This window comes from Petaurus breviceps, unplaced genomic scaffold, assembly GCF_028583685.1.
Source record: "Petaurus breviceps papuanus isolate PSGF00001 unplaced genomic scaffold, PetGlider_PUasm1.0 90752, whole genome shotgun sequence".
Taxonomy (NCBI): domain Eukaryota; kingdom Metazoa; phylum Chordata; class Mammalia; order Diprotodontia; family Petauridae; genus Petaurus; species Petaurus breviceps.
In genome coordinates, this window is record NW_027187336.1 from 12049997 (window position 1) to 12073963 (window position 23967).

Consider the following 23967-nt stretch of genomic DNA (forward strand, 5'->3'; position numbering starts at 1 on the left):
ATTTTTATTTTGGCCTTCGATCTTGGTAGTGCTCACTACTGTATACTATGGTAGCTTGGGGGATTTGAAAGGAAAAAAAATATACTCACTTATTTAAAAGCCATGATCAATCAAAAAGAATTAGTTCATTGTGCTAAGATTTGAGGGAAGTGAAATCATGGTGAAAAGGAAATTGGAAGTGCTAATTGGCATAAAAGCACCTTGCCCTCTCACTTTTTTTTCTCCTTTTGAGTCAAAGCTGCTTAGATGACTGGATCCAGTATTCTTTCATCCAGTGATTTTTAAGTTTAAATAATGAGATGCAGCAAATTTACTTTGCTATATTCAAGAGGAAAAAAAGAGAAGGAAACAGTGGTATAAATATAAATTGAGAGTGCATAGTGAAAAACAAACACAAACTAAGAGGTTCCTAACCTTTTGTTCTGCAAAATAAACAATCCCTTCGACTAGGCCAGTTCCTTCTGTGAGTCTCCTCACAATAAAGATGCTTGGCAACTATTTATGTTTATTGGGGAAAGGAGAATAGAGGTAAGATTCCTTAAATCTGAAAGGGAAGTGAAAACGAAGGCCTGAAATTATTTTGTTGGAATACTCCTTGGGCTATAAATTTAGCAGCTAGTCCTTTTAAAGTAAGGCACTGCTCCCACCAAAAGGTGCCCTATGTGTTTCGGTGTCCTCCGTAGGGAAATCATAGCTCAGCAGTTAAATGGTTTCCAGGAACTAATAATGGCATGAATTCTGGTACCACTCTCTTCATGGCTATTTTAGATGACTGGCAAGTCATTCAAGAATTTGGTCCTCCAATGTCCTCAGAGGAGCATTTTCATTAATAATGAATGAAAATATACTGATGAACAAGGCCAGGCCAAGGTGGGAGCGGAGTGGGGGAGGGGAGGCTTCACTTTATCATCTAGTGGAAAGCTAACTGGATTAGGAAGGAGGAAACCTAGTTCTTACTCACTAATATGCCATAATAGAACTTTCCAAAGTTCGGCAAATGATTTTCCTTTCCTGTGCTTCACTTTCCTCCTCTGTAAAATTATATATCATCTATCATCTATATAATATATCACATATAATTTTCTATGTGGTGTATAACAATACATTTATTGCATATTATATAACATACTATACATATCACATCTATAATGATATATAATGCATCACACATACCTGTCACACACATATTACATTTATCTATAATAGGACATGCGATATGTAATACATAATGTCATAGAGTTGTCATGAGGATTAAGAAACAGGAACTAGAATCTGTGATTTGGAAAGTTTAAGATGCTCTATGAGTATAAAGTATTATTAATAAAAAGAAAAGTAGCTTTGCTGCCACTCTTTATACACTCTTATTCCTGATAACTTCCCAAAAGTTATCTTGTCATCCATCAACATTTATTAGATGCTTACATGATAGAGGTCACTGTGCTAGGCCTGGGGATATAAAGAAGTAAGAGGTTCACTCTTCAGCGGGAACGACCTCCAGGTGAACAGGATGGGACATTGACCCAAGCATATGAATAACACAAGGCACCAGAGGCATCAGAGAGAAATGGCATGGCATAAGGGAAGGGGCATTGGATTTGGAGTCAGAAGGTCTTAGTTCTCATCCTTGCTTTGCCATTTGCTTCCTGTGTGACCTGGGGCAAGTCACAACCTCTCTGTGCTTCAGTTTCCTCCTCTATAAAGAGAGGGGACTAGGCTAGATGGCTATCATGGTTCCTTTCCACTCTGAATTCTAAAATCCTAACTGTTCTTTGTTTTCAGAGCAGGGAGTGGTCATCCTCAGCATGGGCACTGAAGGATGATTTGCTCTTTTGGGAGCTTGCTTATATCAGGGCAGGAGGAATCCAGTCTCTTTAGCCCACCATGTCAGTGCCAGATGAATAGCCCTGAAACTCTGCTTTCATCATGTTATTCTACTGAGCAAAAACCTACAGAGTTTCCCTACTGTCTTATCATGTGTAAACGTCTCTGCCCGGCTTTCAAGGTCATAAATACTTAGTTTTTGGCCCACCTAACTGCCAGCAAGATGTAGCATTCTATAGCTCTTGATGGTTTGTGAAGGATTTTGCAAACATCTCATTTGACCGTCATGATAACCCTGGGAAGTAGATGCTATTATTATCATTCGCATTTCATAGATGAGGAAACTGAGGCAGACAGAGGTTTAAGTGATCTGTCCTGGGTCACAGAGCTAGTAAATGTATGAGACTGGATTTGAACTCAGGTCTGCCTGACTCCAAGTCTAGGGTTCTATCCAGTGTTATCACCTAGATCCCTGTCTAGTATGATGTAATGTTTCCTAAACAGTATGGTCCTTTCCAATGAGACTGACCTTGTCACTAACACGTGCACATACCGGGTTCAGTCCCATTACCTTAATCTTGCTCCTGTCCTCCTCCCTGCATGGAATGATCTTTTCCTATCTACCTCTTCCAAGCCTGGCCATTCTTTAAGTTGCTCCTTCAAAAAGGACTTCAAAGGTTTCCTGGACCCTTTGGTCTACATTGTCCTCTCCTTACTGTGTACTCCAATACAATTAGTCTGTGGTATACAACTATAATCCTTATTTATGTTACATATTACCTTGGACTATTTGCTAGCTGTCTTGTTCAATTCAAGTCATTAAGCATTTATTGAGTGCCTACTATGTACCAAGAATTGTATTAGGCACAGGGAAAGTCCAAGACAAAATTAAGTAGTGTCTACCTTCATGAAGGTTGCATTCTACTCGGGTCTCCTGGATTAGCCTTATCTATACAGCTAGACCATAATATCCATGAGGTCAGGGTTATGTCAGACTTCTTTTATATTTCCCTTAGTGCCCAGCCTGGTGTTCAGTGAATACATGTTGATTTAATTGGGAGTTTGATGCCTCCCCCAGTCCTTATCCTAGTATTAAATGAGATAATTATCAAGACTTATTATACAACTTCCATTAAAACTCTATACTTGTTCAGAATCTTTAAGTAGTTGACAATATTATGCTAGGCTGGCTAAACCTCCTCAAATATGAAGGTAATTTGGCTTGAAAAAAGAGAGGAATGAGCCCTGTTTTGAGATTCTCTGACACTGATGTCTCAGTTTGCCCCGACAAGCCTTCCCCAGCAGCATGCCTGAGGACTCCAGTCTGTTAGTCTTCTACTGGGAAAGAGGTGGAGAGAAGGGAAGAAATATGAGGTGGTATAGCAATAGTAGGAAAAACAGGATTGGGGGCCAGAGGCCTCGAGTTTGAATCATGGCTCTAGTACTTGTGTGACTTTAGGTGAATCCCTCCAATTGTGTCTACTTTAGTTTCATTATCTGTAAAATGAAAGTGTGGGCCTAGATCAGGGGTGGGGGACCTGCAACTTTGAGGCCACATATGGCCCTCTAGGCCCTTTCACTGAACCCAAAACTCTGTCAAAGGGTCACACTTGAGGACCTAGAGGGCCACATGAAGGCCTCTAGGCCAAAGGTTTCCCACCCCTGGCCTGGATTGTCAGAGAACTGTCTGTAACAGCCTCCCCTCCCTACCCCAGGGCACTCTTTTCCTCAAAATCAAGGAGGAAAACTAAAAATCACCAATTCAGAGAAATTGTATGAGACAAAGTCTATGTGACAGTTTCTAATCACTCAGTTTTAGAATGGCTGCATGGATGAGGGCACTCCAGCCAGGTTACCATCTTCTTTCCTGGACAGACTCCTTCAAATGACACTAAAATGCAGAGCTGAGGATACTCTTTATTTCCACATTTGCCCTGGAAATAACAACCCATCTACGTGTTCACTCACCCGTATAACACCGAATCAAACCTGTTTCACTCTGTCCAGATAGCTTCAAATACTGTTCCACCTCGTTGTCGATACAGTCACTGAAACCCCCACATGCTGAGCTAAATTTGCTGAATCTTAGAGTTGAGAAGGACCTCAGAGGTCACCTGGTCCAACCTGTGCTAGAAGCAAGAATTCATTCTTGGAGCCTGTGGAAGACTGAACCGACAACTGGTTGGAGTGAGAAGATCTGGGTTCAAATCCTACCTTGGACAATTAATGCCATTTCCTACTTGCCTTCAGATAAGTGACTTCATCTCTGTAACCCTCAGTTGCCTCATAGGTGCAAAAAAGAAAAAATCAGTGTTTGGACTAGAAGAATTCTGGGGGGACTTTAAGTATATGATGCTGCAGACATTACAGCAGCAAGTAGTTAGCCAGACTTGGCTTGAAGACTTCTGTTTTAAAGACTTTGTCTCCTGAGACTAACTTTGCATTTTGTTCTAGCTCCCATTACTTAGGAAGCTTCTTACATTAAACTTAGATCTTTCTAGGCAAGTAGGTTGGCCAGTGGATAGAGTGCTGGGCCTTGAGTCAGGCAGACTCGTCTTCCTGAGTTCAAAGCTGGCCTCAGACATTTTACTAGCCGTGTGACCCTGGGCAAGTCACTTAACCCTGTTTGCTTCAGTTTCCTCAACTGTAAAATGAGTCAGAGGAAGAAATGGCAAACCATTCCAGGATCTTTACCAAGAAGACCCCAAATAGGAGTCATGGAGAATTGGACACGACTGAAACGACTGAACAGCAACAACGTTGTTATTTCTACTCTAGGCTCCTAGTTCCACCTTCTGGGGCCCAGCACTCCCTACCCACTATTGTTACCCACTCTTGGAGTCAGTCACTCTGACAGAAAACACCAGGGCCCAGTTCACACTCCTTTGACCACCCAACCTGGCCCTTAGTTTGCTTTCTTACACCCTCCAATGGTCCCAGAGAATCTTTGACAGCTGCATGCTGTTTCTCTTGTGCTATTTGATCCCTTAGCACCCCCAAACATCTAACTCTGGTGATCTCTAAAGCCCCTTTCAGCTAGAAATCCTATGGTCCTATTTAAGAGGGACTTGAAACACACAGTGTTAGGTAGATAGATGGATAATGGTTTTTTGTTTTTTTGCTTTTTGGATGGGGGAAGGCAGGGCAGTTGGGGTTAAGTAACTTGCCCAAGGTCACACAGCTAGTAAGTGTTAAGTGTCTGAGGTCAGATTTGAACTCAGGTCCTCCTGACATCAGGGCCGGTGCTCTATTCACTGTGCCACCTAGCTGCCCTGATAGATGGATAATGAATGATAAATGATAGATAGAGTGAGCATTTATTAAGTGCTTGCTAAGTGCAAAGGCACTGGAAATATAAATATAAGCTAAAAGTCAGACATGGCCTGTCCTGAAGGAGCTTACATTCCAATGGGAGAAGAAAACACATAAAAAGAAGCTAAAAGGTTGAGGAGAGGCAGGAATTTAGGGAGCCACAGGCAGAACCAGATTTGGGGTGAGCATGGTTGGCATGGGTGTTTCTTCAAATGACAGTTCAGGAACAAACTCATCAGAGGAGGTGATTGTAGAAGTGGAGGCATGGGCTGCTTGGAGGTGGCCCCATGGGGAGATGGTCCTGAAGGAGACCAGGGAGTCATGTGCTGGTTTGGAGGACAGTGACTGTCACTTCCTTCTTTTCAAAGTCTGCTCTCTTATCCTTAATTCACACTGTGGTATAAGTGACTGATAATAACTCGACTATCAACATCATCAGTGAAATAGTGAAATATTAACTTCAGGGAATGTCACCCATGACGCATCTAAGGGAGTTAAATTGTACATATTCGTTGATTAAACATACAACTTCAAAGCCTTAAGCTAAATAGAGCTGCTATCCAGATTTTGAGCACATCGATGGGGAAGGATTTCTGTGACTCTGGCCCCTAATATGGGACAAGTAAGGCATTGCTTATTCTTCTCATGTGTAAGGCCAGCTATAATTCCTCTGAAGGTATGAAAACTGGGACAGGAATAATATAACCTGTGACTTTATAATGAAAGCTATTGAGAAAACTTCTTTTCCTCAGAAAATGGTGGGCTTCCCTCCTCAGTGTAGCTGCTTATAGAAGGATCATTACCATGCCTTCTTTCCCATTCCTGGTTACTCAGTCTTTTTTGGTTTCCTGATCACAGCACCTCCATCACCACCCTCTCTGCTTCCCCAACCCCCTCAGGAGCCCTGTGGGTCCTTCTAAAAGCTCACTCCCCCACAGCTGGAGAATTAAGTCCATTGTTTCTCTTAGGCTTTCCTTTAGGCTGATTTGTAGAGTGTGAAAGAACCCTATTTACAAGAATCCGGTGAATCTGGACAAAATGAAGATCAAACTAGGCACAATCAAAAGCTGTTTGTTAACATGCAACATGTTCTTCAAAGCATTTATCAGGAGTAAGAGGAGTCTTATCTTGCAACTCTTCTGTGTGAAGAAAGTGGGTGGATTTGTGGCATACACTTCCAACTCTAAAAAAGATGATCAGTGTCCTTGGCAGCCAGTGTCTGGACTGTCTGTAGGTCTCTCAGGCTAAGTAGGCAGCTTTGATAGATAAGGGCTTCAGCCCCGACCAAATAACAAATATAGTACAGTACTTTCATACCCTCATTTGGCTACTCTTCCTGACAAAAAGTAGATTCATTTATATTTATTTTCACAGGGTTCCCCTCACCCCTGATCCCTGTCTTGGAAAATGGAATTATGTCCTGGGAGCTAGTGATACTTATTTTTAATAACTCACATTTACATAGTGCCACGTAGTTTACCAAAAGCTTTTTACATGTATAGTCTCTTTCATCCTCATGAGAGTAAATGTTATTTTCCCCATCTTATATATGAGGAAGCTAAGGCTTAATTAATCAACAAATAATTCTTAAGCACCTGTTCTGTGCCAGACCCTGTGCTTGCTGGGCTCTGGGGATTCAAGTACACAGAATTAAACAATCTCTGCACTCAATAAGCTTTCATCCTAATGGGGAGACTACAAGGCCAGAGGTGTCCAACACACTGCCTACCTGCCTGCCGCCTGCCTGAGTGTGGCCAGAACCAAATTAAAATGTAGTTGGGAAATATTTAGAAAAATAAATAAAAGTACAATAAAACGTTGATAACATTTTAAAATGAAGTCAACATGTACCTACAGAGATCCTTATATAGGGTTTAGTGGTCCCGTTTCTATTTGAGTTTGACACCACTGATCTAGGCAACTATCTAAGACTATACATTATAGAGAAAGTTGACTCCTATTGGGCCAAGTGCTTAACATGGTTCTTGCTGCATAGTAAGTAAGTAATAAAGCTAGGTGGGTAGCTGGCTTAGAGTACTGGGCCTGGAGTCAGGAAGACTCATCTTCCTGAATTCAAATCTGCCCTCAGACACTCACTAGCTTTGTGACCCTGGGCAAGTCACTTAACCCTCTTTGCCTCAGTTTCCTCATCTATAAAAGGGAGCTAGAGAAGGAAATAGCAAACCATTCTAGTGTCTTTGCCAAGAAATGGGGTCACAACTGAAAAATGACTGAACATCTTCTTGATTTAAATACCTAGTCTCTATCCTCTATACCATGCTGAGAATATCTCAGGATAAGAGAATAAATATCACTTGACTGACTGACAGACAGTGAACAGAGACAGAATTTCAAAGGAATGGGAGAGCTATGACCAAGAATTGTATCTTGCAGGTGAGCTGAGGTACTAGGTGTGTGACTGGGCAAAGAGTCCTATGTAACAGAACAGAACAACAGCAGGTGGGCTGAGGAAAAGGGAGGAATGAGTTGTAGGTTTTCCTACAATGGTTCGATGTTGCAGAAGCTCTGGTGGCCTTTTTGGTCATGTTTCTTAGGTTTTGGAAACTATTGGATCCTTCTCCTGGTTGTCTTTGGCAAGGGGCAGATAGAGAGGAGTGGTAGGGGAATGAGGCACAGTAGAAAGGGACCTGGAATCAGAGGGTCTGCGTTCAAATCCCAGCTCTGACATTTAATAGCTGTGTGCCTTTATTAAATCTCAACCTCTCTGGGCCTTTTTAAAAAGAAGAGGTTGAGCTAGACTCCAAGGTTATTTCTAGCTCATCTATGATCTTAATTTAAGCAAGCAATAAAACTTGGGCATCTTGTTCATTGAATACATTCCTGGAAGAATGGCTGCTAAAAGGAACTATGTAAAAGCCCAGAGTTAATGATTAATAGAATGGTGAGTCCAGTAGGCCTTGCAGCCTAGGGCTGCCTATGGGACAATCGCCTTGTGTCTGAGAGGTAGCCAGACTCCTTCCTTCCTCCCTCAGGGCCCAGGAGCTATTTTGTTGTGTACTATTGCTCAAAGGAAATGAGAGCATAATAGCTGATAGAGGGGCAAAATTCTACCCTGAGGGAGACCCTGGTTCTTATCTTCCACGTGGTACTAACCTTTTACAGGGCCTCCTTTTACCGCCTATTAATTGGGTTTGATGCTAAAGGACATTTGCAAATTATCTTTTTCTTTTTCGGAACCCAAAGGACTTCATGGTGTCATGGAGCTTGGGTGGTCTGGGCCTCTCTCTCATTTTGAAACCAACAAGCTTGGGAACTTTTTGGAATAGGACTGTATCACTTAGTCATGGGACACAGTGGTGAAATCAGGAGTAAGAAGACCTGTGTTCAAATCTCAGCCCTGCCATCCCTGTGACATCCCTGTGACCTTGGACAAATTACTTAATCTCTCTGGGCCTTCATGACTCATCTTTAAAATGAGAGTGTTTGAACTCTGTGACCTTCCAGCTGTTAATCTGTGAGTCTGTGTTGGTGTTGAGTTTTTAGCTGTAGGTCCCACTGCAGGAAGGTTTGTAGGGCATGTGGGGAAATGTCATTGCTGTTGGCAGGGGTCATTTTTCATTAGCTGTAGCCTCAAAGCCTGGGAAGATGATTACACAGCAAAGGAAATGAACCCAAGATGCTGCCCACCTCAGATTAACTGCAGTGACCCATCTTGGTCTTAGAGAAAAGAGAAGGAAACAGATCTCCTTTCAGTAGAGAGATGGGACACTACAGGTGTGGAATGATGATGCTGCTGTCAGACTCAGTTACTTGGAAGTTGGATTTTACTCAGATATTTCTTTGTTGTGTTAGAGGATACAATGAAGGGTTATATTAGTAAGTGAAACCAACTTTTATTTTTTGAATTTGTTTTTGACTAGACTTCTAATTTCATTGATATAGGGAACATCCTCCTTAGGGGAAGATCTGTAACTGCTCCACAAATTATAATCTTTGTTATCTGGCAAGGGCATGTGGGAGCCAGCACAAACAAGCAAGAGCCTACTGTTTAATTTTTAGTGTGAGCACTTACACATCAATGATTGCTACCAAACAGGGCTTGGTTTATTGTTTTGTTGTCAGGACTTAAAGTGATGGGAGAAAATTTTAATAATGCAGTTTAAACTTAAAAGTGTGCCATACACGGCCAGCTGGAGCAATGAGTAAGAGCACTGGCCCCAGAGTCGGGAGACCTGGGATTGAATCTGGGCTCAGATACTTAGCACCACACCCAGAAATAACTGGCTGTGTAACCTTGATCAAGTTACTTAACCCCAATTGCTTTAAAAAAAAAAGTGTGCCATACAGTACAGTTTTTTTTTTTTTAGAGAGCTGGTTGTTAAACATTTAGGGCACACCACTATTCCTGGGGAAAACACTTAAGGAATTTGCTCAATTGTGCCACCAGTATGTGTGAGAGTCAGGATTTAAAGCCAGGATTTTCTGATGAGGAGTCCAGATCACTATTCACACTGTCAAGCTGCCTTTCTTTTTGAATCCTTTAAAAAAATGTAAATAAAAGTTATTAATTGGGGGTGGGAAGAAGAATGATTAGTTAGTGTATTTCAGAAAAAGAGCTAAAGAATCAAATCAGATATGTTATCTGCTTGAAGGGAACTCTGTGGTCTCTTTGGACCTTTAATATGTAGCCAGAAAGTTATTGCTCACCTAAGAAGGCAGTGACACTGGAGGAATTATTTGTTGTGGAGACAGACTGCCTTCTTATTATTCAATTCAGAGTCTTTGATGATTTCTCTACTGGTGCTGTGCTCTCAGCACGCACACACAGACATAAATGGTTATTTCCCCAGTGGGGTAGAGGCTGGGGTGCCAGAGTGGATAGATCTTTGGATTATTTATTATGTTTTTTTTTTCCCATACAGCAGATGAAATCCACAGAAGGCACTCTCTTCATTTTCTTGCCATGGGAACTTTATTCCCTCATGTTTTACTGCTCCCCCACCCCCACCCCACTCAGGCTCTCTAGCATCTTTTTGATGAAGTTTTTGGCTTCTTAAAAACCACTATCCTAAAAGAATTCTAGTGTAGCAAGAGAAATTAAAATTGTAATTGAAACAGATAAAAATAATATAGCAGTACCTTGAATTGAAAAAGGACCTTTCTTCTAAGCCACAACTTTGCATTCCACCAACCATTATTATCATCGACTTACAATTATTCGTTAATTGCCTACTATGTGCCAGGCACTGTGCTAGGCATGCAAAAACGTACATCACACTTCATGCCCTTGAGACATACTGCCATCACTGTTGTGAAGAGCCTAGCTCTGAGTTCTGTTAGATATCATAAACAGATTTAGCCTGGACCCCCTTCCCTGAGGCAGAGGACTACAAAACATAAAGACACATTGTGGATATAACCTGGATCTGGGAGTATTACAGGTTACAAACTCAAAAATAATCAACATGATGGACAAAAAACATGATCTTAGGCTGTATGAAAAGGGAAGCATAGTGTTCAGGACTTGGGAGGTGACGATAGAATCCATGTGTTTTGTCTGTCCTTGTCATACTGTGCCTGAAGCATTGTGTTTAATTCTAGCACCCCATTTCACGAAGCATATCCAGGAGAGGAAGGCGACTAGTCTGGGAGTCTATAAGAATTTATTAATGACTATGTGAAATGCACTGTGCTAAACACTGAGGATACCAAGCAAAGCAAAAAAAAAAAAAAAAGAATCCCTTGCCTTCAAGGAGTTACATTCTAATGGTGGTGAACAACATGTATACTACACACATGTATGTAGGGTGTCAGCCAGCTGACAACAGTTTACTAGATCCTCATTCTGTGTTGCACTATGCTAAGTGCTAAAAGCAGAAACAGAGTCTGCCTTCAAGGATCTTATATTCTAACAGGAAAGATGATATCTAAAAGGAAGCTGAAAAGATGAGCAGTACAAGGTACCTGGCACAGGGGGTGATGGAGATGTCCAGAGGAATGCAGCCTGGTGGGAAATGAAGAGATAGCTGGCCCAGGTGTCCTCCTTAAATGGAGGTACTGAACGGAATCTGCTATTCAGAGAGAGGGCTCCAGGGGTAGAAGCTTCTTATGAGGTCTGAGTACTTCCAAGGTGTGAGTGCTGTGTGTATGGTGTTTGTATTGTTTACATCTATGTCCCGTGGATTTGGCTAAATGAACCTCCCAAGGAGGTATGAATAAATGGTTTAGGATCTCATACATTCTTCTCCAAGGGAGACTTTTGATTCTGACCTAGAAAGGAAAAGGAGATTGGGGCCATAAGGCTTGCCTGCTCTGCTCTCCTCAGAGAGGGGATATAGGACTAAAATTATATTTATCTGTCCTCCCCCTGCCCCAATATTGCTAGTCTAGGTGAAAGGACTGTTAGTTTATTGCTACTTTCTTGATCACTGTCCTTTAATGGGGAAGGAATACTCCAAATTGTATTTGAAGGTTTGACTTTCTTCCCTACTAAAAACCAGTTATACAAAGACTATCACAATAGTGAATAGGAAATAAGCACATAATATTTAAGCCCTAGTAAACAGAAATAAAAGAAGTTACACAGATTAGAATATACCAGATTAGACAGTATGTTTCAGTTCAACTAAGAAAGTCCATTATCTCGCTCAAAGCAAAATTCATTTAAGTTTCCAGTATGGCATGATGGAAGTCAGGGGCATATCTGGGGTGCTGGCTCCTCTAAATTTTGACTCCTTCCCAAGGGTTTTCTCCCTCTCCAGGTATTGTTTCCTGAAAACAACCTTTGACTCTAAGGGCCTGTCTCTCATATCCAGAAGCAACAAAAGATAGAACTCTCCCAAGCTCTTAAAAACTCTTATCTCTCCTACAGAAATGCACAGGTCATTGAGTAATTATTTCCTCCACTGATGAGGAGAGTCTTATGCAAATGCCCAGACTTGAACTCCAATTCTACATTCAAACTGTACTATGGAGATGGAAGGAAGGTAATCTTAGAGGGAAATGGATGGGGGTGGAGAAGGAGTAAAAAAAAGCCTCCAGCAGAAGGTAGGATTTAATATAAGTTTTGAAAGAAGCCAAGGAGTAAAAGTGAGGGAAGATAACATTTCAGGCATAGAGGAAAAGAGTGTCTTATGTGAGGAAGAGCAAGAAGGCAGGTGTAACTGGATCAAAAAGTACATGATCAGGGTGGCTATTTGGTGCAGTGAATAGAACACCAGCCCTGGAGTCAGGAGGACCTGAGTTCAAATCCAGCATCAGACACTTACCGCTTACTAGCCATATGACCTTGGGCAAGTCACTTAATCCCAATTGCCCTGCCTCCCCCTTCCAAAAAGCAGGAAAAAAAAGTACATGATAGGGAGTAAAATCTGAGAATACTGAAAATGTAGAAAGGTTGTGAAGGGCATTAACGGTCAAACTGAGGATTTGATATTTGAATCTGGAGGTAACAGAACACCTCTGGAGTTCATTGACTAGGGGAAGGTAATATGGTCAGACCTGTTCTTTAAGAAGTTCGCTTTGGTAACTAAGGGGAGAATGGACTGGGAGTGGGCAGAAACTTGAGGTAGGCTATTGCAATAAACCAGACTTGAGGTGATAGGGGCCTGCACCAGGATGATAGTTATGTGAATAGAGAGAAGGATGTATAGAAGGGAAGATGAGAGTACAGAAGACCAGGCTACTTAAAAGAGGATTTGCTGAAGAAAGTAGGGATATTTAGATTGAGGAAGAAGAGGGAGGGCATTACGGCTTTGAAGGACCGCCATGTAGAACAGGAATTGGACTTGTTCTTCTTGGACCCAGACAATAAAACTAGAGCTAAATGGACAGAACTTTAGGAGAGGCAGGCTTAGGTTCTATGCAAGTATAACCTAAGCTCCAAAGGCCATTGATATGGAGCTCTCTCCTCATTGGTGAAGCTGGGGAGAGGGAGACAGGGAGAACCAGAAAGGACAGAAACAGAGGGGAGACAGACTGAGAGAGTTCCCAAATCACTGAAAACAACCGAATTGAACATTTTAAAAAGTCTTCTGTGTGCAAGGTATCATATTAGATGCTGGGAGTCACAAAGAATGCCTGACCTACTTCTGCCCTCAAGTAACTTAAGGGTGTAGTTGGGAAAAGGAGATAGCCACAAGTAACTACAGCACTAATTAGCATTTTATAAGCATATATAAATGTACATTGTACAAGGAGAAATCCAAGGGTGAAAGATTACTTCCACCTAGGGGGATACATGGAAAATTTCATGGAATAGGTTGTTGCCTTCAAGTATTGGCAGGATTTTAATAGGCAGAAATGTATGGGTTAGGTCAAAATTTTTGCTCACAGTCATGAAAAATCACAGCATCTTAATTTTCTCAAAACTCTCATGAGGTAAGACTAGAGTAAATGTTATCAATCTCAACTTTCCAGAAGGGAAAAATGTAAATATAGGGCATTAAAGAACTCGTTTAGCTTTATAGTTAGCCCTTCTGCTAGACCTTGCCGAATTTCTTTTCAGATTTTCTTGGCCACACTGAAGATGCTTCTTGTCTTTGGCAAATTTCAGGCCTGTTGTGTCTCCCAGATGGCTGCCTGCCGGCAGTGTTGCAAAGACTCCACATTTGGGGACAGCGTTTCTGGGATTGACATCTGGAAAGTAGATGGCTGGAAAACACTGGCAAAAACTCCCAGCCCTTCTGTTTCCCGCATGTTGGATGGGTAGTCTTTTGTCCAGGGAGAGCTGCAGGAGTGGTGTTCACCTTTTGAACAGATAATTACAGTTTGGAGGAACCACATGAAAGGCGATGAACAAATGGGTCGGAGACTCTAGAGAGCAAACTACCCTGAATGAAGGCAGAGTTTGAGGAGGGCCAATGTTCCCATTGCACAATAAGATCTCTCCATAGGAAAGAGACCAAGAATGGCTTAGCTAGAATCCAGTGGTGGTAATTGGTTCTCTTCACAATAGGGAGTGTTAATGGTTTCTTTTTAAACAGACTGCCTGACCTGAAAGTCACCTTGGATGGTTCCGGGTGCTGAATGCAGGATTGAAGCCAGCATTAACTTGATACCAGGTAAACATTCCCTCCATGGGCCTATTTTCTTGGAGCAGGTCCTTAGCCCACATTTTCTCCATCCGCAGCACCCCTACCTGGCTATCTTATCCCAGACAATCTATTTTGGTGTTGTCAGCCAGAGTAGATTTGCTTACTACTTCTTATTGTGTGGCAGGCTAATTAAGTGGCCTGGGCCTTCAGTGAAGTCCAGGGTGTGTAATGAGTGACACAGTATCTGCAGTGCCCTTGCAACTCTGGCCTTTGTTGCTTTTAGGGGCTATGCCTTTAAAGACCATCCCCAGAGCTCAGGAGGTGAGAACAAAAGACTGGATTTCTGTGATAGTCTCTTTCTCTCCTGCTCTTTCCTGCCCCCCCTCTTCTGATACCCTGTGGAGAGATTTTCTTAACTATATTTGCTCGGGGTAAGAAAAGCCTCAGTTTGTTTGGAATTTTCCCATAAAAACAAAACAAAAACCAAAACTTTGTTTTTGAGACTTCCTTTCTTGCTTTTCTCCTGCCCTTGCCTTAACTCATTTATCTTAGGCCTTCAATATTTATTTCCACAATTTCCTTTATTTACTTCTATTTGTTTTTGAGGAATTCGCTTTCTATGCTGGACCTCGTGGATGGAAAAGATTCTATAATAACAGGATTCTCTCTCCATATCTGTATGACATCTATTCATCTGTTGGCTGATAGTAGTAACTTGGGATTCCAGACCTTTTCTCTAAAGGACTGGAGCTGAGTAAAGCACTCTCCACCTTTCCTATAGCCATGCAGCTCCTCTAGGGTAATAGGATTTTCTCTGGACTTTCAAGGAATTAAATATGTCTTTAATATTTTATGGTACAGAAGGAAAATAAGATGGACTGAAGTTGAAGTCTTTATTCAGAGTTATAAGATAGATAGATGATAATCCAATTTCCTCCCTGTTCAGAGCTTGGACATACATCTTAGCAGGTCAAATATAGAAAGAGTTGGGGCTAGCCAGTGCTAGTACTCCTTGTTGAGGGATAAAGAGCCTTTAGCATCTCAAAGAACAAATGGTGGAATTTTAGGCATCGGGCAAGATGATGGGAGGGGGCCTCTTAAATTACATCATGAAGGCAACCACCTACTTTGTCTACTTCTGTGTTTGGACCTGTCTATATATAATCCAAAGATATTAACACTGAGCCAATATGAGACATCAAAGTCTTCAGTCAAGTCCATAGAAATCTAAGAATAGGAGCTGGAAAGGACCTCAGTGGCCAACTTATCCAACTAACTTATTTTATAGATGAGGAAACTGAGACATACTAAGAGAGTAAGTTACTTGCCCAATGTTACACAGGTAGTAAGGAACAATCAGGATTTGAACACAGGTCTTCAGACTCTAAAGCTATTTCTCTTTGCATTATTGTCTTTCTTTTTACATCACCTTCATTTCTAAATATAGCCCTTCTCCTGTACCCAGCATGTTTTCCCTTTTAACAGAGAATTTTTAAAAGGTGGGGGAGGGGGAGCAGCTAAACTACCAAGCATATCAATATAGTGTTTCATGGTTTACTCCATACTCCTCATCCACAGTCCATTACCTTCATAAAGTAAAGGAGGCAAGAAATAATCCCTTGATTCTTAAAGGATAGTGTATATACTGAGTTTGTTAGAAAAGTATAGTTCATTTAGAATATTTCTTTTTACTCTCCTCAGAAAAAGATTTCCTTTCTTTGGAGGATTCCAGGTAAAAGACAGCCTTTAGAAATATTTTCTTTGACCTCTGAACACATCCTTTTGACATTATCACATTAGGGCTCTGACTAGGGATTTAAAAAGAGAGAAAAACCTGTCAGAAAGTACACCAAAAACTATTGCTGTTTTTATTTTAAACAACTGCCATCAAAAAAGATTTATTAGATATCAACTTGTGCTTAATCTGCCTTGGAATTTAAATTCTTTTTTTGAGGCCTCGCAGACCATATTGGATATGTAAGTATTTAGGACTAATTCAGAGAAAAAACTTAATGAGAATTCAAGTGTTTGAAGACACTGCTCCATTTATTTTTCTCATACTTTTATTCAATTATGACTTATTATTATGGTTTTGTAAATTGGGCACATTAGACCTGCACTTATTGAGTAAATTTATATATAGACTTCTTTCTGGAAAGACAATATGGGGACCATTTTAAAACAATTCTCTCTCTTTTCCTCCCTCCCTCCCCCTCCCCTCTTTCTCAGCATCCCTGGCCTCTGTTTAATATTTCCTTCCATCATAGCTCTTGTATTTTGCACAAAGTAACAATCTACAGAACCCATGGGGTCTGCTGATAGAAATCAAGAAACGGGAATGGCTTGTAGCTCAGTCACAGGATATTAGCAGGAATTAGAACATCTCCTGACCACAGATAATTATTTATTTCTTTTGTTCTGAATCTTGAATAAATCCTCTTGCTAGATATTGCCATATTCTCGATCAGCTGAGAGCATCTGGATGGTGCTGCTGTGATAGTCAAATTAGCCATTCCAATTAGGGGAAGTGGTAAGCTGCCTCAGTGCTTGGACTCACAATAACTTGATTTTAAAGGGCTTGATGGTGCCATTGCTAGGACAAAGCATTAGCTGCGACATGACCTTAAAGAACTGAAGAAATGACTGGCTCAGGAAGGACATGGAAAAATTATTTCATACTACATTGACAGCATTTTAAAAAAATATTATTTTCACTGCTCTTATGCTGGATTAATTCTACCTTTTCTTTTCCTTTCAAATAAAATTGCATGGATGGCAGCTGAGGTCCTTCTTAGGGCCTTTATGGTTTGGGATTAAAATGCTTAAGTGCCTGAAGAACTCATTAGTATGTCTACCCTAGCCACTTGTGGTCTGTTGCAGAACCTGGTGGATGAAGAAAAAGGAATTGCTTGGGGTGGGGGTGGGGTGGGAGTAGTGGGCAGGTGGAGAGTGGAGAGGGGGAAGGGAAAGAAAGAAGAAAAGAAAAACAGATTTTCCACAAACCAATATTTTGTACATGGAATCAACCAGAGGTATCTCTTTAGAAGGCAGAGAAACCATGATGACCAATATGTGGCTTCAATTTGACCTGGGCACTTAGAATTTTAATGGAATTCAAGCCTTTGAATTTTTACAATTTGAGAAATAAGTAAACAAACGACACTGATTGAGTCCAATTATGGACTCGGTGGAGTCCATAATTGAATCTAGTAATCAATCAATACAATGACTGATTGTTTATTAAGCCCACTACCTAAACCATCCCAGAAAGAAGAACTGTACCAAAATGATAAGGATTTCTGGAAAAGAAGATTCATTGACTTTTCTTTGGCAGCTACTCTGTTGTTTAATATCAACAGTTATTAGTAGGAATTTCTCATTTCTTTGGTGTTGTCCAAAGGGCACTGAATTTGGAATTAAGAGAAGCCAGATTTGGAATTCTATTTCTAGAATTAGATGTGGGAGAACAGGGTAAATCACCCAATCTCTCTGTGCCTCAGTTTCCTCCATCTGGAAAATGAGGATGTCAATACCTGTAGTATTTACCCTATAGAGTTGTTGGGAGATCTAATGAGGATATAAACCACTTAAATGGTTTAAATCTTAAAGAAATATGTAAATGCTAGTTATTATTACTGCAATATAATCTGCATCCATTCCATTAAATTTTTGTTTTGTCTCCCATAGCACTAAAAATACTTTAATGATTAAATAAATTAATATGTATCACAATACAGGATATATTATTCTATATCTATCTATCTATCTCACTAAATTCCTCATGATTCATCAAGGTGTGTGGGATCTTTGTATATCCAAAAATTTCATTTCCCTTAGCACTAGAGAATTACATTTTCAGAGTTGGAAGGGATCTCAGTGGCCAGATAATCCAACTCATATTGGAGAAAATAAGCTCCACTATAAAACAAAAGTGGTTATTCAGACTATGCTTGGAGACACTGAACAAGAGAGAATCCACTATCCTCCTGAGGAAACCACCATTTCCATGTTTGGAGAGTTGTAATTTTTAGGAAGTTCTTCTCCCCTTCCCCCCCCCCCCCCACTTCAAACCTAAATCCTTCTTTCCTCAACACCGGTCCACTGTTCCCCCTGAGGGTAAATCTAATCTCTCTTTCTACATAATGGCCATTCAAATGAGTATTTGAATATACTCAGGACAGTTATTATGTCTTGCCCCAAGTCTTCCCTTCTCCTAGGATATTTATATCCCCAAATTAATTAATAGCATCATGGTTGCCCTCCTCTAAATATTCTCCAGCTTATCAATTTCCTTACTGAAATGTTATACCTGACCACTACTCTAGATATGTTCTGATAGAGCAATAGCAAAATATCACTACTTTATTCCTGGAACTTATATCCTCTGATTGCTTTAGCTTTTTTGGTTGCCATATCATGCTGTTAACTCATATTGAGTTTGCAGTCTACTAAGACCCCCAGATCTTTTTCCCCCAAGACAACCTGCTTTGTAGTTGAGCCTTTCTTACTTTGTACCTGTGATTTTTTTTTTAACTCAAGCTTACTTTTATTCCTATGTGATTTGATCCAATGTGCTAGACTGTCAGGAGTTTTTTGGGCCTGGTCTGTCATTCTCTGTTATCTACCCCCTCCCAGCTTGTGTCATCTGCAAAGGATGCCATCTGTCCAAATCATTGATAAAAATGTTAAACAACACAGAGAAAAGCAAATGTCCCTAGGGTACTTCACTAGAGAAATCTTTCTAACTTGATTGAAACATTAATGATTCTTCTTTGTGCCAAACCATTCAATCAATTCTAGATTCACTCAATTGTTCTCTTATATAGCCTACATCCTATAGGAAGCCTCCACTGATTAACAACCAATTGTTTTCAGGTTTTTATTCCATGGCTGATCAGTTCTATTATATTAGTATGTATTCACTAATGCTGATTTATAAATGTTAAGTCTGTCATTCAATTGAATTAATAGATTACTTTAAAATAATGACATTAATATAATGCTTTAAGGTTTGCAAAGTGCTTTACTCATTTAGTTCATTTGAACCTCACAACTTTGTAAGGTGGTTGCCACAGGCATTAATTATTCTCTCTATTTTACAGATAAGGAATATGATTTAGCCTCTGTGATTTGTCCGTAGTTACATAGGTAATAAGCATTACAAGTAGAATTTAAACCTGGGTCTTCCTGATTCCATGTTCACCACTCTATCCACTACACCCTCTAATCTCTTTTCCATGTTCTCCAGCATAGCATCTAACATAGTGACCAGGATGGGATATGGGCTCTGCCTCTGCTTTGAATTTTCAACCCAGCCTCAGGCCAAGTCCCTGGCTTTAGCCCAAGGCATTGGCCCATCCCTGAAATCTTTTTAACTTCCCTTTCTTTGTGACCCTCAAAGTATGTACCTGGCCCCATCCTAGACCACCTACTCCTTAATTTCACCTAGACCCTTTCTCTGTTCACCCCCAAAACTTGGTCACTCTTTGATCACATCCAGACCTTCCCGCATTCTTTCTGTATATGAGGTCCACCTTGCCCCACATTAAATCTCTCAGATTCGGTCTGGCCTTCAATGCAGTACCTGCGTCATTTGTCCTTGAATTTCAGGGTTCCTAGCACCCCTAGACCTCAACAACTGGGCTCCACGTCAGCTAGCGTATCTCAATGTGAATGAAGTCTGAGAAGGTGCTACTGAAGCTATGGGAGGTAGTTACATTTTTTTCTATTTTCTCAAGTTGATTTCTACTATATCATTTATGGAGGCTAATCATATTTTAAAAAGAGGACCAATGACTGAGGGGAAGAAAGGATTTTCTCTTCTCCAGTTTTATTTTTTTCCTCCTAGAATTCCACCAACATCCAATAGCATTAATGTATTCACATTAATCTGACACTGATTGGGTGCCATGAGCAAAATCATTTAATCTATCTGATCCCCAATTTCTTCAGCTATAAAATATAAGAAGAGTTGTGAGACTCTTGTGTTTGTTGTGAAGCCCACATCAGATAATGTCAAGGGCTTTGCAAACTTTAAACTCAACTATTATCATAAGGCATGGTTTCTTCCCTTAGGGAACCTAGATATGGTTAAAGAAACCGAATTGTTATGATGATAAGAGAGAAGATAATTAAGTTCTAAACCACAAGACACTAACTGTAAGTGCACTAGGAATTCAGAGGAGGTAGGAAATATAATGTCATAGGTCTGGAGTGACTGGAGAATCAGTAGAAGAAAGTGGGACTTTATAGACATCTTTCCCTTTTAAAATTAGATTCAGTTCACCAGACATTTAGTAAGAGCTTTTTAAGGGTTAAGTACTGACACTAAGAATATAAAGATTTGGATATAGATCTTTTCCCTCTTTAAGTATTGCCATTCATGATTCCAGAGGACTCATGATGAAACATGCTACCCTCCACAGGGAGGTAATGGATTTAGGGCACAGGATGAGAAATATATTTTTGAATACAGCCATTGAAAGAATTTGTTTTGCTTGACTATGCATATTTTGTTACAAGGATTTTTTTCTTTTTTTTTTCCACCAGGGTGCAAAAGAAAATAGATATTTGTTATTTTTTTTAAATAGAGAAGTAGTGCTACATACAGATGTGAAATGTGAACTTTTAGATGTATTGTTAGTTTTACTTAACTTATTTTATCTTGTTATGAGAGACCTCTCATAAAGCAGAAATAATCTATGAACGTTTGTAATGTAAAAACAAAACAATAAAACTTTTTAAAAAGGAAATATTAGTAGTAAAAAAGAAAGAAAGAAAATAATCACTATCCTCACAAAGTTTAAGTAAATAAGTACATATGAAACAAATGCAAAAATTGGGATGGGGGATTAGGAAGATCCTTGATAAGGAAGGCTGATCAGAAACATATAGGTAGTCCTTACCTTTAGAAGAAAACCAGTGACATCATGGTGATGATATCAGTTGGGACAGAGTAACAAATAAGATTGGACAGGCAAAGGGAAGCCAAATTCTAGAGCAGCGCTTCTTAAACTGTGGGGTCTCCACAGTTTGAAGTGGTTGAGAGTGGAAAAAGTTTAAGAAGTCTGTTCTAGAGGGCTTTTAAATTTTATTCTATATACAATAAACTGTGTGATTACAGCATGCTAAAGTCTCTGTATCTATCAACTGAGGGAGTGGAAGCCATTGTGGAGCAGGGGCTCTTAGCTATATATTGATAGAAGAACTCATATTTTAATATTTGGAGCAATGTTCCATTTAATTTTCTAGCTGTAATTGGAACCTAGTCTTTGAGGGCAGGGCTAATCAGAGCTGCTTTAACTATACTCCTATAGGCTACCAATGGCGGTCTATGCAGGCAAAAGCCTAAGTATTTGCTCACCAAGAACCCTTTGGTGGGCAGTTGTGATAAGTGGAACTCTACCTTCTGTAAAAGTAACTTAGTGACATTCTATTTTAAGGAAGTCAACAGTAAAGACACACAACCATAGGGACCCCCCATATGGGGACCTCTATCACATGCAGGATCTCATCCTAGGAAAAATGCATTTCTTTTTGACAGTTCTGTATTTTGGACTGAATTTTTTTTTCAGCTATGTCTTTCTTTTTCAAAAACAAAATCCCTTTTCATTTTAATTTTTAAGATACTTTCTTGTTTCCTTACTAAAATTTGTTTGTCTAGATTTTTATTTCCCCTTCTACCCTGCCACCTCAGTCAGACTTATCTGTCATGATTGATCCACTGTTTCCCATAGGATACCAAGTGCATTTTGTATTTGTGAATACTATTGATTATTAAAGCATTATGCCTATTGTCTACAGTAGTATAGTGCTGCTGGTAATCAACACTGCTTGGAAATTACATGCTATTGATAACATTGTTGCTTATTTGCATGTAGCATTGAATTCATTGATATTGCTTGTCTTTTCATATGCTAATTGCCTGCTGAATAGAATTGAATTAATGGAAGCAGTGTTTTAGGAACATAAGTTTGGTAGAGATATGTAGGCTGGGTTATAGTGGGCATGAGCGGGGAGAGGAGGAGAGCCTGGAAGCAGTGAGAATAACTTTAAGGCTCTTGTGTAATCCAGGCATGAGGTAATTAATTAGGGTATAGACCAGGATAATGGCCATGGAAATAGAGAGCAAATCCAAGAGACGTTTAGAAGGAAAATGAGATATTTTCTAAAATCATAGAATGTAAAAGCTGGAAGATTATATAATCCAACCCCATCATTTTCACAGCTGAGGAAATTGAGGCCCAATTAGAGAACAAAAGTTGGCTCACTATGTATCAAGTGCTAAATTGTTCTGTTCAGACCATGAAGAGACCAGAGGGAAGAGCGGGGTTTGATGCAGACCAAGAAGATTTTTTTGGAAGAAGCAGGACTTGCAGGAGGTAGAAGAAGAACAGCAATAACAAGTAGCTGTATTTGCTCTTGTAAAACTATGAGAAGTATTTTGTTGTTGTTTTTTGGTCATGTCTGATTTTTCATGACCCTATCTGGGGTTTTCTTGGCAAAGATATTGGAGTGGTTTGCCATTTCTGTCTCCAGTTAATTTTACCTATGAGGAAACTGAGATAAATAGGGTTAAGTAACTTGCCCAGGGTCACACTACTAAGAGTCTGAGGCCAGATTTGAACTCAGAAAGATGAGTCTTTCTGACTCCAGGTCCAGCATTCTATCCACTGTGCCACCTAGCTGTCCCATGAGAAACATAAAGAATGACATTTTGGTGCCATAGAAAAAGCACTAGCTTTGGAGTCTGAAGACCAGAGTTTAAATGCCCGAAGGCAGAAACATGGTACAGTGAATAGAATGCTGGACTTGGGAGTCAGGAATCCCTGAGTTCAGATCCAACCTTATACCCTAGCTGTGTGACCCAGGGTAAGACATTTAACTGGCCTTCCGCCTCAGTTCCCTCATTTGTAAAAGGGTGATAATAGCATTTACCTCCCAGGATTGTTGTGATGATCAAGTGAGATAATATACAGTTTGTAAAGCATTTTTCAAATTTTAGAGTGCTATAATAATACTAGCTGGCTATTCTACTTACTATCTTGAGTAGTAATCACTTAATCTTTTTGGGTCTCAGTTTCATTATTTATACAGTGATGCTTTAAAGTTACTTCCAATTCTAAATCTTTGATTTTAAGATGAACCAACTGAAGATCTTCTGGATGGTGATCAGAGGTGAGATGCTTTTTTTTAGAGAAGATGTGCAAAAGGCAGCAGGTTATAGATGAAATGCAATTGGATTGAGAATCAGGAGACCTGGATTTTAGTCTGGGTTCTGCCAATAAGTAGTTGTGTGATTTTTATGGCTGACAAGATGTGAAGGGGTGAGTCAGAGATGCTGCCAAAGTTTCTAACTTGGAAAACATGGTGATCCTATGAACAGAAATGTGATTGTTGAAGATGATAGTTTAAGTTGGGGAATGGTGGAGAAGTGGGCAGGAAAATACTCTTTTTGTTTTGTTATTTTTAAAGGACTAAGTCTTTTTATGTCCTTTTCTAGCTTGGAACTAAGATTTGAACCTAGAACTTTACTGGTTCTAAGCCCAGGGTCTTCCCAAACTCCTTTTGAATCCCTGCAAAGAGTGTCCTGTACATAGTTTATACAGCAGGTGTTCAAAAATGCTGGTACCTGACTATCTAACAGAGGGCAAAACTTTAAATCTTTAAGTTTTTATCAGACTCCAAATCCCACCCTTATAATGCAAAATTTCACCCAATTCTTCAGTAATAAAGGCTACTCCTTGTAGAAGATACTTTTGAAATGATGACTGGAAAATACTTTTTTGTTTGAATTTTTATTTCAAAGCATCTTCCTAATAGTTACTACAATGTTTGT

At 40.0% G+C, this 23967-nt stretch overlaps 1 long non-coding RNA gene across 1 annotated transcript in view; it reads left to right on the top strand.

Moving 5' to 3' along the window:
* Nucleotides 1–23967, top strand: part of LOC138146071 (uncharacterized) — a 36866-nt gene that overhangs the window by 5237 nt on the left and 7662 nt on the right. Inside the window, exon 2 of the long non-coding RNA XR_011164378.1 lies at nt 14079–14156. This is a non-coding gene — a long non-coding RNA (uncharacterized lncRNA). The remainder of the gene's footprint in view (nt 1–14078; nt 14157–23967) is intronic.